This window comes from Vitis vinifera, chromosome 14, assembly GCF_030704535.1.
Source record: "Vitis vinifera cultivar Pinot Noir 40024 chromosome 14, ASM3070453v1".
In the NCBI taxonomy this organism is placed as follows: domain Eukaryota; kingdom Viridiplantae; phylum Streptophyta; class Magnoliopsida; order Vitales; family Vitaceae; genus Vitis; species Vitis vinifera.
The window spans coordinates 29,680,858-29,696,957 of NC_081818.1; the positions used below are offsets into that span (position 1 = coordinate 29,680,858).

The window sequence follows — 16,100 nt, forward strand, 5'->3', positions numbered from 1 at the left end:
TGCTCTTACATTTTTCTTTCTGTTTTTCTCTTTATAATATAAAGTTGTCAGGGCGGAAATTCCTTCGTTCATGGAAAATACCCATAGTGAAGGGATATTGTATTATTATTATTATTTTTGCAATAATCTCCACTACAAGGAAAAAGATATATGGTGACATTTATAATAAGTCACTATAAACATAGGGTGTCACTACAACATAGCGTCACCTTATCCACTGACACCATAGAGGGTATCAATTGGTGACGTATTTGGAAGCGACACCAAAGCAGATAAATGGTGACACATTCAGAAGAGACACCATATATTTTTAGTGATGCTTAATTTGATATAGAGTTGTATGAGATATATAAGGTGTCATATTAAATGCATCATCTTTGAGTTATGGTGTCACGTTAAATGTATCACCTTTAATTTATGGTGTCACATCATTGTAAATGATTATGGAAGATATGGTTGTTTTTTGTTGATTAGTTTGTAGATTTTTGTAATGCTTATTAATAAATAAGACTAACATGTGTAAATTGTCCATAAATATAATAATCATATTACATTTAACTTATATTTTCATAATGCTTATGAATTAATTTGTAACATATTACATCATCCAATAATATTTGTATATCAAATGTTCACAAAATGATAGTACATCAAACACATCAAACCCACCAAAACTAAAAAAGAAAAGTAAATACACATTAAAACATGATTTAGAAATGTTAAGCTTCCCAACATTCATGTATATATACTTGCATTTCATATGCATAAAACCGGTTAACCATAAAATGACACAAGAGTTGCATCCAAAAACCCAAAATTCTCAATTCCAAATAAAGTAACATTTATGTCCTATAATGTATGACATAAGAGTCATATCTAAAAACCTAAATCTTGTTGCCTCTTTCTCCTTTCTTTTTATTCTTCATATTGTCCTCCCAAGAGTGTATACCTGTATTTCATAGTTTAATGAGTTTTAGAGTTCTTATTGAAAATAAAAATGTGATGTTATAAACAATAAACAAATCTAAGTACTAATGTTTTCTTTTTCTTTTTCCTTTTTCTCATTTTGGTATAAAAATAGTTCATAAAGAATAAGTAATGTTATACAATATCAATGGAAAATTCAATCATATAACAACTAAGGGACTTACCATGAATGATCACGATACATCAATATGATTCATGATTAGTTATAACACAAAATTAATCTATTTTTCTCTAATTTCATCAAATTCTACTTGAGAATATGTTTTATTTGTCATCAAACTGAAATCAAATGAGAATAACATTAATATCACAATAATTGAAAGTATAAAATTATGTACAATTCATTAAACGAGTAAAACCTTTGATGCAATAACTGTAAAATCAACAATTATTTCTTTAATGAATCTCATAACAAAGTAGTCATATTTGAACTCAGTATTATTTTTTTACTATTAAATTATTTTTAAACAAAATAACAATTATTAATATATTGGTTCATTTTTAAATACTTTCATAAGAATATATTTTAACTACAAGTTATTTTAATTTATCAAAAGATTTTTAGGAAATGAGCTATTATCCATTTATTATTTTCTTATTTTTCAAAAAATATTTTCAGTCATTTTATACATGTTTTCAACTACTAAAATTATTGTTTTTGTAGAATAAACAAAGAAGCATACACTTCTCCTCCACTCACTAAGTCAACTATTACAATCACCATAATATTTTATTCACTTACCAATATCTCATTCCATTTAGATAACTCTCTCAACAAAATCATTTCTACAATACTTTTTACTCTCCTATGATATTGAATATTTTATTCCATTTAGGTGACTCTCAACACAAAGAAAAGTAGGAATGTCTTCTTAGGTTAACTAAACAAAAACTTTTTTTTTTACTTTACAATATGTATGAAAAAAACAATTATTTATTACAAGGAATGTGGTACAAAGGTCATTTCATTTTTAAAGAATTTTTTAGAATTTCTTAAACATTTACAAAAAATAGAATCTAACAATTTTATTTCTAAAAAAATTGATCAATTCAAAAAAGAAAGAAGAATGTTATTTTTTAAGAAAAGTTAATAAACCATTTTATTCTTGAATTATCTAAACAAAACTTACTAAAAAATATTTTATCCCAAATTTATTTTCAAAACTTTCTTATTGAAAACTATCTCATATATAAATTATTTTATTATATAGAGAAATTCTTATTTTATTCTTTTTTTAGAGAAAAATTCACTTGTTTATTAAATATCAAAGAAGTCTATTTTTATGTCTATTACATATATATATATATATATATATATATATATATATATATATATATATATATATATATATATAAATTCTCTTATTTTCATACAAGAAATTTCCATTTATGCCTAAAATACTTTTAGAAAAATCATTGCCAACAAAATTTTATTTTTAAAATTATTTTCAACATTCTTATTTAAAAAAATTATCATTGGATTATTTTCAAAAAGGACAGTCCTAAAAAAATTAACCATTTATAACCCAATTTAAACTCAAAACTTATCCCCAATATTATTTTATATTCCTAAATTATTTTCAAACAAAATAACAATTATTAATATTTTGATTCATTTTTAAATACTTTCACAAAAATATATTTTAACCACATATTATTTTAATTTATCAAAATATTTTTAGGAAATGAGTTATTTTCCATTTATTACTATCCTATTTTTCAAAACATATTTTCAAGCATTTCATTCACATTTTAAAATTTCAAATACTAAAATTATTGTTTTTATAAAACAACAAAGCATGTAAATTTCAACTACTAAAATTATTGTTTTTATAGAATAAACAAAGCAACATACACTTATCTTCCATTTACTAATTCAACTATTACAATCACCCCAATATTTTGTTCACCTACCAATAATTCATTCCATGTAGGTGACTCTAAAAAAAAAAGTCATATTTATAATACCCTTTACGACTCTAATACCCAATATTCTATTCTATTTAGGTGACTCAATACAAAGAAAGTGGGAATGTTTTCTTAGGTTAACCGAAGAAAACCCTAAATAGCTTAAGTGCTTTTGGATTAATTGAGTATCATCTTGTAGTAGATGTCAATCTCTATTGTTAGACTTCACCAAAAAGCTCCTAGCACGGTGGAAAAAAGTATCAAATATAGTCAAGTCTTCAATAAAATACTATTTCATGCGAAAAATTACTACAAACTAGTGTATCTCTCATTCTCAATTAGACAAAATTTTTAAAAATAATTCATTTTTCTTGTTTTCATTTGTTTTAGGGCTTATTAGCAATGAAACAAAAAATATGTTAGAATGTTAAACCTAGTTTTCACTTCCCTGGAACTCGATAAAAAACACCATTTACAAAACCCACATCATAGATATACTAAATCAAGAGATATAAAACAATTATACTAACAAAGTTTTTTGCATTAATAAAAAAAATGAAGATGGTAGATAAGAGATTTTGACTTACCCGAGATTTTACGAAGCAAAGAATATCAATTATGGGTGTGCCGACCATGGGTGTGAGAAGAAGGAGAAGAAAACGATGGTTAGGGTTAAGCAATAAGATCTTTTATATTAGTTAATGTATATATGGAAACAATGGACTTTTCATAAATTGTTCCTACTCACTATTTTTAAAAAGGGCCCATTAAGTTATAAAATTTAAAACTTTTTATTTCATATGGTGTCACTTCCAAAAAATGACACCGTAAATCTGAAATTAGCATCATCTAACTATCCTAATTGAAGATTTTTTATATGATGTGTCACCTTTATAAATTTTAAGTTCAATGGTGTCATTATTTTAAATGCGACACCATAAATAGTGACATCATATATTATTTTTGTAGTAGTGCTCGACCATGAAATGGTTAAAATTAACTTTCAATAATCCTATAATTCTTTCTTTATTTTAAAATAAATGATAGGTGATCAATTGTATTGTTTGGTATTGTACGGAGTGCTTTTGTGTAATTTTTTTCTTAAAAGAATTTTCTTAGTCTAAATCAGACTCTAAAAGGAAGTTGTGGCAAGAGATGAAAGCTGAAACTAGGATTTGAAAGCTAGGATTGCTAAACCTGTGCCTCTACCTTTTAAGAGAATCCGACCTCATGGAACAAAAAATGTTGCATGTATATGTTGGACTTCGGGTCATGTTTAACCCAATTGGAGCGCCAATAGTGGGTTAAGCCCCAAGTTGATTGATAAATATTACATTGAGATTCTGGTCTTATCTAATAATTTAAGATAAAAAAGCACATATCCTAATCGACTCGAGTTAAGGAGATTTTAGGAGAGTCCTTAAATAAGGGCCTCGACTAAAAATCACATATCTCTTTTTTCAATACGAATGTGAAAAAGTCTCTCCTCTCTTTACATTTCTCTCATACTCTCTGGAAAGACAAATTCTCATAACATTTTTGAGTTGTGGATATTTTTGGTTATTCGAGTAATATTTGATAGATGATGTTAGAGAACATTAGTTCAATTGTGCGTTACAATTGTTGCATCTATTGATTAGTTAGGATGTAGCTTAGTTAGTTCTTCTTTTGTTACAACAAATTTCTCAAATAGTTATAGACTACTTACTACTTAAAAATCATGTGTGTATGTGGAATGAAGACAAATGATAAATCTAGAAGGGATTGATAATCCTCTTCTTCCCATTCTATTATATTTTCTTTCATTCCAACATGGTATTAGAGTAGTACACATCCACTATAGGAGACACCTCAAGAACCAACAGATTTAGCCCTATCTCCTTCCCCCACCTAATCTCATCCAAACTAGACAACAACCTTTTGGTTTGGAGAAAACAAATACTAACCACATTAAAAGGACACAAGCTGCAACACTTTCCCTTCGAGTCCTCATGCTTACCATTAAGATTTCTATCAATCTGAGGATGATGAAGCCCACTATCACATAAACCTTGAGTTTCAAAACTAGGAAACAATAAGATTAGCTCATCATGTCATGGATACTTGCATCCACACGTGTTTAGTGAGTTGTGACACTTCAACCTAGGTATGAAAGATTATTAATTTATATTTTGCTACTCAAGTATGTTGAGGCATTGCGTCCCTGGCGATCCACGTAGTTGCCAAATGGATGGACGCACTATCTCAACCAATATAGATTCCTGGTTCAATCGTTCCTGCAAAAGGCGTCCGGACAAGGTGTCCGGACACACCTTCCGATGGTTTTGTCAGCCATGGTTAGAGAGAATAATCAGTTGGTCTTTTACTAGGTATAACAAGCTTACCTTCCTTTTTGTGTGAAGGTCTATATATATAGTGTTTAGGAGCTTTGTTTATCTCTTTAATGGTAGGGAGATATTTTGGTTTGTCATGATGCCTCTAAGTGGTGGCAGAGCCATCATCACCCTACGGGCGGCTGACAGAGATCGTGGGAGGCACCGCGGTTGTCAGAGATCATTGGAGGTGACTTGCCATCATTTCATTCCTGTCCTTTCACTCTATAGGTGGCGGAACGTGGGCCGTGGCAGGCTGTTGGAATGACGTGCAAGACCTGCTTACTTCAGTCAATGATCCGGACAAAACATATCTAGATAGGATATGTCGGTCGTCCGGATGTGATATGGCGGTCGTCCGGATGTGATGTTTTGCGAGTGTCGTGTGCTTCTTCCTGAGGGTGTCCGGATAGGGAAAGCGCGCCACGTGTCCTCTTAGGGAAATCCGGATGGGGATAATCCGCATAGAAATGTGTGCCACGTGCCACCAGGAAATGTGTACCACGTGTCATTAGGGGGAGGGGTCCCTACAAAGTACATGCCGTAGTAATTCAATTCAAGACTCAATCGCAAACACAAAGAAATGAGATCTACTTGTAAATGAGCTCCATAAACTATGCTATCATGGTATATGAGCTCAAAATGAGGACCACTAGGACCCATAGGAGTATTAACTACTTTAGAATTCAATTTTGAAGTTGATTTAGGATTCTATTAAAGAGAATTAACTACACTCTAATATCTTATGTAAATAACAAAAAGACAAAGTTTGAGTTGGTGACCTACTATCCATTGCATGCAGATTTCCTATGAATTGATGCCCATAATCTAATAAGACAATGTTATCGCCTATCAAGATTACCTCTCCAATTCATGAGTTACAAATCCCACTTATTATGTGATCAATTGACATATTCCAACTCCAAGGAGCATATGTCAAAATTCTACCAAAGAAAATGTTATGACCATAGTTTTTTAAATCACATGTTTTTTTGGATCACCCAATGGGACACATTGTCTCAATCCATGAGATATCATGGTGTTTTTATTGAGAATACTAATTGTTATTAGCCTCCGTCAATAGTGACCTAATCCATAGGGATATATGACCACTTTAGGGTCTTACTTACAAGTTAAAACCTCCTATTGACTTTGACACAGACTCAATATTCTTTTCAAGTTGAGAGTCCATGTGGTATAGTAACTTGATGAATCATAATAATTGATAGTCTTACGTCATGATTCATTGTAGGTCATGTCTAGTGTGTATTACATATATTAGTGCACTCACTATGGGAAAACTAGCTTAATAGCCAAAATAAGTCATTCTTCTAATTAAGAGGTAGTGTACTACAATCTCAGATGGATTGCTCAAATCCATGAACCAACTATGACCAACTCATCACTCTATACGGAACCTATGACTTGGATTCTCTATGCAATTCCTAATGCACTTAAGTCATATACAATGTAAGTGATGTGAGACATGTATGCTCAAATAACCAATTAATGCAAATGAGATAATAAAAAGAAACCAAACAACATAAATAAATAAATTTATAAATGAATTTTTATCTATTACATCATGTCATGTTTTCTAGGGTTCAATCCTAGCATTACCATATCTACCATACCACATTCGATCATTGAAGTATTTAGTCTTAGTCATTGGAAATAAGCCATGCCTGATGAATATTTAGCACTTTTATGCAACAATAATTGAAACCTTGTTCCACTTCCTCCTAATCACAAACCCATTGGCTGCAAATGGGTTGTCAAAATTAAAGAAAATCTTGATGGCACCATTAAAAAATACAAAGCCCAACTAGTTGCCAAAGGATTTCATCAAATTGCTGACTTTGATTTCAATGAGACATTTAGTCCAGTTGTAAAACCAACTACCATCCAAATTGTTCTTGCCATTACTTGAGGTATGTATCAAAAAGTTCGCCAACTTCATGTTAATAATGTTTTTCTCAATGGTGACCTTTAAGAAGAAGTTTACATGTGTCAACCAATTGGTTTTGTTGATCCTAATGCTCCTGACTTTGTGTGCAAACTCACAAAGTTCCTTTATGGTCTTAAACAAGCTCCTAGGGCTTGGTTTGAGAAGCTTTGCCAAGCTCTTATTCATCTTGGTTTTACATCAACAAAATTTGATACATATTTGTTTATTAATATTACTTTACAAGAGTACTTTACCTACATCCTTATATATGTGGATGACTTTTTACTAACTAATAACAATGAGACATTCCTTTAACAAGTGATCACTCAATTCAACCACACTTTTATCTCAAGGATCTTGGGGAAGTTAATTACTTTCTGAGCATCCAAGCCAAAGCCTCTCTTGTTGGGTTACATCTATTTCAAACTAAGTATGTCTTAAACATCTACAAAGAACCAATATGCTTCATGCCAAACTGGTTCCCATACTATTGGTCCCTAATTAGCATTTGTCCGCATCTAGTACTAATCATTTTTTCAACCCTCAGCTCTATTGAATCACTATTGGTGCTCTTCAATATGTCACTATTACTTGCCCAGAGACACAAATAGTGTTAATTGTGTATGTTAATTTATGAAAGTTCCTCTCATTGCTCATTGGAAAGCTAGAAAACAAATACTTCACTACTTAGTTGGAACTTTTTACCATAGACTACATCTCCAACGAAGCTTCACCTTATACCTTAAATTACATGCTTTGGTGATGTTTGATTACTACTCAAAAAGTGCTATTTGATAGCCTTTAATTAATCCTTTTTAACACTTTTGAGTAGTAGTTTAGGCCTTTTAACTCAATTGACATGTTAAGGATCCTTTAAAGCAATTTTGATCACTTTGTGCAAGTTTTGGTGTTTTTGTTAGTATTGTGATCACCAAAGCAAGTCAAGAATGAGGAGAGATATGAGGAATCTTGGGCAAATCTTAGAATTCAATTGCCAAGAGTGAATCCGGATTGCAAGGAGAAAAAGCAAAGAGAATCTGTCATGGAGCATATTCTTGATGACAGTCGTAGCAGCCACTTTTGGGGCACTTCCTGAAGTCCAAATGATGCAAGCTATATACCATTTCAAAGCTCAGGAAGTCAAAAATCCAATGCTTCAAACGGTGCGCGATTTGGAGTTGAAACGAAGAAGTTGCAGCCATTACAAGCCAGTCACTCTGAAGTGTTGCGGAATCAGCCTTTTGTTGCGAGAATTTCGCAACACTTTTGTACAGTAAGGTGTTTCTCCTTCTGACGATGCACGAACCATGCCGCGAGAAGGGAGCTGGAAACTTCAAGGTGGAAGCCAACTTCGCAGCCCTATGAAGACAGCTTGGTCTTGCGAAATAATTTCGCAGCCCTCTTGGGTGTCTGCGAAATTTCGCAGGCACCACTTTTCTCCTGCGAAATGGCTCCTGAAGCCTCCCGAAGCTTGCTACCGACATTGGGAGATATTTTCCATTAGATTTTTGTTGTCTAAATCCCAAAATACTCCTTGTAAACCACCAATTACATGATTCCTTAGTTTTTAAGTTAGTAAAAAGACCAAATATCTATGTAACAATTAGTTTTATATTGGTTTGATATAAATACCTCTCGGGAGCCTGTTCTCGGGGAGGAGTTCTTTCGGTAACCATTTGGTAAGCAAGTAAAGTCTTTTCTTTCTACTGCCTTACATTCTCACTTTGTATTTTCATTTTATTTCTAAGTTATGAATTCTCTGAGGAGTTTTCCCCAGAGAATGAGTAACTAAACCTCCAATTCCTTGGAGCTAAGGTTGCCGGGGAAGGTTCCAAGTGCAAGAATGCAAAGCTCTGTGGTTTTAGCTAGTAATGAAGAGGAAGTGAAATCCTTTAGTGATTTCAATGTTTTTAGTTAACTTAAAACACCTTGGAGTCACCTAGGCCAACACTTGGTAAGGCAAGTGATTTCCAACCGTGGAAATGCACTAGTTTACCCCTTGCGAGCCTCTGGTAGGTGACTTCAAGGTAGGATTTTCTGGAATTACCAACACTTGGTAAGCTTTTGGACTCTTAGGAGGCATCCATTAGTTATCTCTTGCGAGTTTGTGAAGGGAAGTCCAAGGTTAAAGATCACCTTGAATGGTAAGTGCTCGTGAGAGGCATGAACCATTGCAAGTTGCATCAGTGAGAGAATTAAAGTGAAATCTAATTGAAGGAGTCTCTGTACATCACCGGTTAGAGACTTGACTCTAAGTTGAATCTCTAATGCGAGGAAATGAACCATCTGACCGGAGCTATGTCTTTTGCATGAGGAACCACCCCAGTGAACCTAAATCTCCAAGGAATGCTTTTCTTCCTAAATTATTCCAAACTTCTGTTAAGTTAGTTAGTTTAAATCTCAACCTTTACCAATCAAAGTTTGTATTTTATTTCTTAAACTAACCGTGAAATGAAACAAAACCAATTCACTTGGAATTGGTATCCTTGATTGCTTGCAAATCATTCCCAGTGAACGATCCTTAGAGCCACTATACTATAGTAGCTTTGTATTTGCTACCCTAGTGTATGGTGTTATAGGTATAAATTTTGTTGATCACTTCCTCAATCAAGGAGCACCAGCTGAACACAAATCAGCTGAGACACCAATTGGGCATGAGTCAAATGGCGCCGTTGCCGGGGAATGAGTGTCAAGTTCATTGTGATACCATTTTTGAGCACTTGTGATTTTCATCACAAGTTGGTAAAGTTTCTTTCACTTTACTAATTTTCATTCTCTCTTTGTTTATTTACAATCTAAGTTTATCTTTTTAAAATTTAGTCTAGTTTAATTTTGTTGTTGTAGCCCTGTTTTTCTTGTTGTCCTCTGTTTTTATTTAAGTTGTAGCTGAATACTAGTTGTGTATGCCCAAGTGGATACGAGACAGTGGAGGAAGGCTTGTTAAGTGTGATACACCTCAGAAAGGAGAATTTGAAGTAATCTTGAATATCATGGAGGCTGCACCTGAAGATCAGCATAGTCACCAAGGTCGTCAAGACAATCTCAATGAATTCAGATCAATGAGGGACCGTATGCATCCACCTCGTATGAGTGCACCATCATGTATAGTGCCCCCTACAGAGCAGCTAGTGATCAGACCATATCTTGTTCCACTTCTACCAACTTTCCATGGGATGGAAAGTGAGAATCCGTATGCACACATCAAGGAATTTGAAGATGTTTGTAATACATTCCAAGAGGGAGGAGCTTCAATTGACTTGATGAGGCTTAAGTTATTTCCTTTTACTTTAAAGGATAAGGCCAAAATTTGGCTTAATTCTTTAAGGCCTAGGAGTATCCGCTCTTGGACTGATTTACAAGCTGAGTTCCTCAAGAAATTTTTTCCTACTCATAGAACAAATGGCTTGAAAAGGCAAATTTCAAACTTCTCAGCTAAAGAGAATGAGAAATTCTATGAGTGTTGGGAAAGATACATGGAAGCTATAAATGCTTGTCCTCACCATGGCTTTGATACTTGGCTACTGGTGAGTTATTTTTATGATGGTATGTCCTCCTCAATGAAGCAACTCCTCGAGACAATGTGTGGAGGAGATTTCATGAGCAAAAATCCAGAGGAAGCTATGGATTTCTTGAGCTATGTAGCTGATGTTTCAAGGGGATGGGATGAACCAACTAAAGGAGAAGTGGGAAAGATGAAGTCTCAGTTGAATGCTTATAATGCAAAAGCTGGGATGTATAATTTGAAAGAAGATGATGACATGAAAGCAAAGTTGGCAGCTATGACAAGAAGATTGGAGGAGCTGGAGCTGAAAAGAATGCATGAAGTGCAAGCTGTTGCTGAAGCACCAGTGCAAGTGAAGCTGTGTCCCAATTGTCAATCATTTGAACATTTGGTGGAGGAGTGCCCTGCAATTTCAGCTGAAAGGGAAATGTATAGAGATCAAGCAAATGTTGTTGGACAATTCAGGCCCAATAACAATGCTCTTTATGGAAATACCTACAATTCAAGTTGGAGGAATCATCCAAATTTCTCATGGAAGGCCAGAGCAACTCAATACCAACAGCCGGATCCACCATCTCAGCAATCTTCAAGTATTGAACAAATAATAGCTAATCTCAGCAAGGTAGTGGGAGATTTTGTGGGAAAGCAAGAAGCCACCAATGCTCGAGTGGATCAAAGAATGGACAGAGTGGATCAAAGAATGGACAGAATGGAGAGTATGTTGAACAAAAGAATGGATGGAATGCAAAATGATATGAATCAAAAATTTGATAACATCCAATATTCAATCTCCAGGCTTACAAATTTGAATACACTGCAAGAAAAGGGAAGATTTCCTTCTCAACCTAACCAAAATCCCAAAGGTGTCCATGAAGTGGAAAGCCTTGAGGGAGAATCATCACAGGTGAAAGATGTGAAGGCTTTGATCACTCTAAGGAGTGGTAAGAAAATTGAGCAGCCAACACCTAAGCCACATGTTGAGAAAGAAGAAGAGATAAAGAAATGGAAGGAAATGGAAGATAAAGAGAGTGAGATCAGTGAAGAAAAGAAGGAATCTGATTCAACAATCAAAGCAATTCCAGAGAAAGAGCTTCTGAAGGAAGAAATGCTGAAGAAATCAACTTCTCCACCTTTTCCTCAAGCATTACATGGGAAAAAGGGGGTTAGAAATGCAGCTGAAATCCTAGAAGTATTGAGGCAAGTGAAAGTTAATATTCCACTGCTGGATATGATCAAACAAGTTCCAACGTATGCAAAATTCCTAAAGGACTTGTGTACTATCAAAAGAGGGTTGACTGTAAACAAGAAAGCCTTCTTGACTGAGCAAGTAAGTGCAATCTTACAGTGTAAGTCTCCTTTGAAGTACAAAGACCCTGGAAGTCCTACCATTTCAGTCATGATTGGAGGAAAGGTAGTGGAGAAAGCCTTGCTAGACTTGGGAGCAAGTGTGAATTTGCTTCCATACTCTGTCTACAAGCAACTAGGACTTGGAGAGTTGAAGCCAACAGCAATCACTTTATCTTTGGCAGATAGATCAGTGAAAATTCCAAGAGGAGTAATTGAGGATGTATTGGTTCAAGTAGATAATTTCTACTATCCTGTAGATTTTGTTGTTCTTGATACTGATCCAACTGTAAAGGAAGCTAATTTAGTTCCTATCATCCTTGGAAGGCCATTTCTTGCAACTTCAAATGCAATCATCAACTGTAGAAATGGGCTTATGCAACTCACTTTTGGTAATATGACCCTGGATCTCAATATTTTCTATATGTCTAAAAAGCAAATCACTCCAGAAGAAGAAGAAGGACCAGAAGAGTTATGTATAATTGATACTTTGGTGGAGGAGCACTGCAATCAGCATATGCAAGACAAGTTGAGTGAAAGTCTTGTGGATATTGAGGAAGGTTTTTCTGAATCTCCTATTGGGCTTGCTACTCTACAAAGTTGGAGAAAGATAGAAGGAATTCTACCTCTGTTCAATGAAGAAGATGAGGCAGCTGTTGAAAAAGAAATTCCAAAACTCAATCTGAAGCCTTTACCTGTGGAGCTGAAATATACATATCTTGAAGAAAATAATCAATGTCCTGTCGTAATCTCTTCATCTCAAACCAAGTCTCAAGTGAAGGATGCAAGCTTCAAATGGGATCCGGGCAAACTGAATCAGGAAGGGCAAAAAGTTCTGATGTATGACACAAGACTCCATATCTTTCCTGGGAAGCTCAAGTCAAGGTGGATTGGTCCATTTGTTATTCACCGAGTATATTCCAATGGAGTGGTGGACTTATTGAATTCCAATGGCAAGGACAGCTTTAGAGTCAATGGATATCGTCTTAAGCCGTTCATGGAGTCATTCAAATCAGAAAAGGAGGCAATCAACCTCCTTGAACCTCAAAAAGCTTAAGTGAAAAGGGTTTGCTGGGCGTGGTTTTACCACAGTCCAAAATTTTTGTAAATTTTGTAAATTTTCAAGTTGTTTCCATACTTTTGATCTTAGTTTTTGATTTTAAATCATGTTTTTAGGTGTGTTTTAATCGTTTTATATGATCCCAGGCGGAAGAAATTTCAAGGGGATTGAAAAGAAAAAAATCGGGTCGAAATTGGAGCCGAAACAGAGCAAAAACAGGGGAAAAACAGAGCTCTGCGAAATTTCGCAGGGTGAAGGAAACTTCTGCGAAATTGGCATTTTGCTGCCAACCCATTCCGCAGCACTATAGAAGCCTCTGCGAGTGTGTTTCGCAATTGCGAAAGTGGATTTGGCACACGAGTGCCACTTCGCAGCACAGTGACATCAATTTCGCAGCTGCGAAACGCGTTGCGAAATGAAAAAGCGTGATTTCGCACCAAAAGTCCTATTCCGCAGAGTATTTCGCAATTGCGAAAGTGGTTTTGGCACACGAGTGCCACTTCGCAGCACAGTGACATCAATTTCGCAGCTGCGAAACTCACTGCGAAGTTGCTGCGAAAATGGCAAGTTGCTGCGAAATTGGCGTTTTGTTGCGGAACTTAAACTGACCCCTGGGCTTCCGTTTTTCCTATTTATACCGGTCAAAAATGCTGCGAAAAGGGTTTCAAAAATCAGAGAGCCATTCTCGCAGCCCCTTCATCTTCTTCGCCAAGCCACGCCGTCCGAACCTCCGGTCGTCTTCTCCGCTTAGCAACGCCGGCCAAAGATCGATATCTCCAAAATGGCACGAACGCGAGGAGCAAAATCTTCATCTCCTTCGAACCGCAAAAGGAGTCTGCGAAAGGAGCCAAGTCCAGGCTCTGTTCCAGAACCTGCTCCCCAGCCTTCGCCGTCGAGACCACAACCTTCTCCAGTGAAGCCGGCGCCACCAAAGCCGCCGGCAAGACGATATTTGACAAGATCAGGCGGTCAGCCATTGAAGAAGAAGCCCAGGGTTGAGAGCTCTGAACCAATTGATTTGACTGAGCAATCCCCTGAGCAGTCCCCAAATCCTTCACCGGTTCAAACTCCAGTGCCGTCACCGGTTCCCTCGCCAATTCCCTCACCTGAAGCAACTCCAATTTCATCGCCGGTACCATCTCCGGCACCCCAAGAAAAAGCTCAGGAGCCTCCAGCGCCAATTCCAGAGCCCCAAATTGCAGCTGAAGCACCTCTGGAAGAAGTGATCCGAAGGCCATTGCTCCCCCAGCCCCCAATCGAAGGAAACTTGGATTGTCGAACACGGGCATTCCATTCTGAATTGAGCTTCGACTTAGCAGCATTCAGAGTGAGGCCAGAGCTTGCCCAATCCTTCCAGCTGCTGAGGAGATATCATATGGAGCATCTGCTAGCTCCAAGGGATTTTTTCTATCCCCGGGTAGTCACGGACTTCTACCAGACCATGACAACCAAAGAAGTAAGAAATCCAACTCTGATCCATTTCATAATTGATGGAAGGCATGGTATTTTGGGAGCAAGACACATTGCTGAAGCTCTGCAAATTCCTTTTGAGCCAACCCAATTCGACAATTTTAAAGCTTGGACAAATCCAACTGAGTTAGAGATGGTTCGCACACTAACCAGGGGAGCTGCAAATCGGTCACACCTGTTGAGGGGGGAGCTACCTCCAGTGATGTTTTTGATTGATGCCTTTTTGAGGCATAATATCTATCCCCTGCAGCATTGGACCCAAAGAAGGGGAGTTCTCTTGGAAGCTCTATACAAGATGTCTGAAGGATTCTTCTTTGGGCCTCATCATCTGATCATGGCAGCCCTTCTATACTTTGAGGAAAAGGTTCACAAGAAGAAGCTTCAAAGAGCAGATTGCATTCCACTCCTCTTCCCAAGGCTGCTATGCCAAGTTTTGGAGCATCTCGGATACCCCTCTGAGCCTCAGCAGGAAAGAAAGAGAATATGCCGTGAGCCATTTACCCTTGATAAATGGAATAATATGACGGCCTACAAAATTGATCAGCCTGGGCAGCCTCAGCCAGCAGCAAGGAGAGCCTCCCCAAGACATCCACCTAAAGGTATTACACTTGCTACTCCTGCCATCCCTCGAGCTTCACCAGCTGCACCTGCTCCATCACAGCCATCCACATCAGCTGAGCCGAGGATGGCCATCCCTATATCCGAATATCGAGAGCTGTGCCGTGCATTGGAGACTCTTACAGCTTCCCAGAGCAATCTTGCTCAGGAGTTGGCAGCCATCAAAGCATGCCAGGAGCAGATGTTAGCCTCTCAGGCTCAACAAGCTGCCATCCTAAGGCAGCTTCAAGTCCATTTCGATCTGCCACAAGCTGTAGAGCCTTCCACTGAGACTCCACCAGAGCCACACTCTCAGCCTTCAGAGTCTCAAGCTCCAGAGCCCGAAGCCTCAGCTGATCCACCTACTGGAGAGGCAGATCCTTCTGCCTAGCACTATCACCCCACTTATCAGACATTATATATATTTGCTGTTTATGTTTTTATGCATGTTTGTTTTGTTTTAGTTGAAATGAAATCCCAGTATTTTGGTATATATATGGGATTCCTTGTGTTACTTGTCTTTAGCATTGTAATCAAATGAACTCAAAGTAATACAAGTTGAATATTTCTTGTTAAAAATTAGCATTAAGTTCTCCTTATTTCCTTTTCTCACATATTCTATTCTTTTTGAAACATATGGTTTTCCCCAATCAATATTCGAATTTGATAGCAGCATGGAGGTACCACTTCCTCCTTTTTATTACAGTCACTCAAATCACATTGAGGACAATGCTCAGTTCGGTTGGGGGGTATGAGGAAGGAAGTATTCTAAACCTTTTTGGTATTGCAATTATATTGGTTAATTAGTTGTAGTTTTTACTTTTTACTCTAGTGTTACTCTATTCTCCATGAATTTTGAGGAAAAATTTTCAAATTAAACCAAGAGAAATTGAAATGTTGTTTTTCACTTGA

General features: G+C 36.3%; 1 long non-coding RNA gene across 1 annotated transcript; it reads right to left on the reverse strand.

The window, feature by feature from the left end:
• Positions 1-797: 797 nt before the first annotated feature.
• On the reverse strand, positions 798-3,858 carry LOC132255100 (uncharacterized). The gene is made up of 2 exons (XR_009467684.1): positions 3,483-3,858; positions 798-949 (listed from the first exon to the last, which is right to left on the reverse strand). It is a non-coding gene; the product is annotated as an uncharacterized LOC132255100 (long non-coding RNA).
• Positions 3,859-16,100: the final 12,242 nt, after the last annotated feature.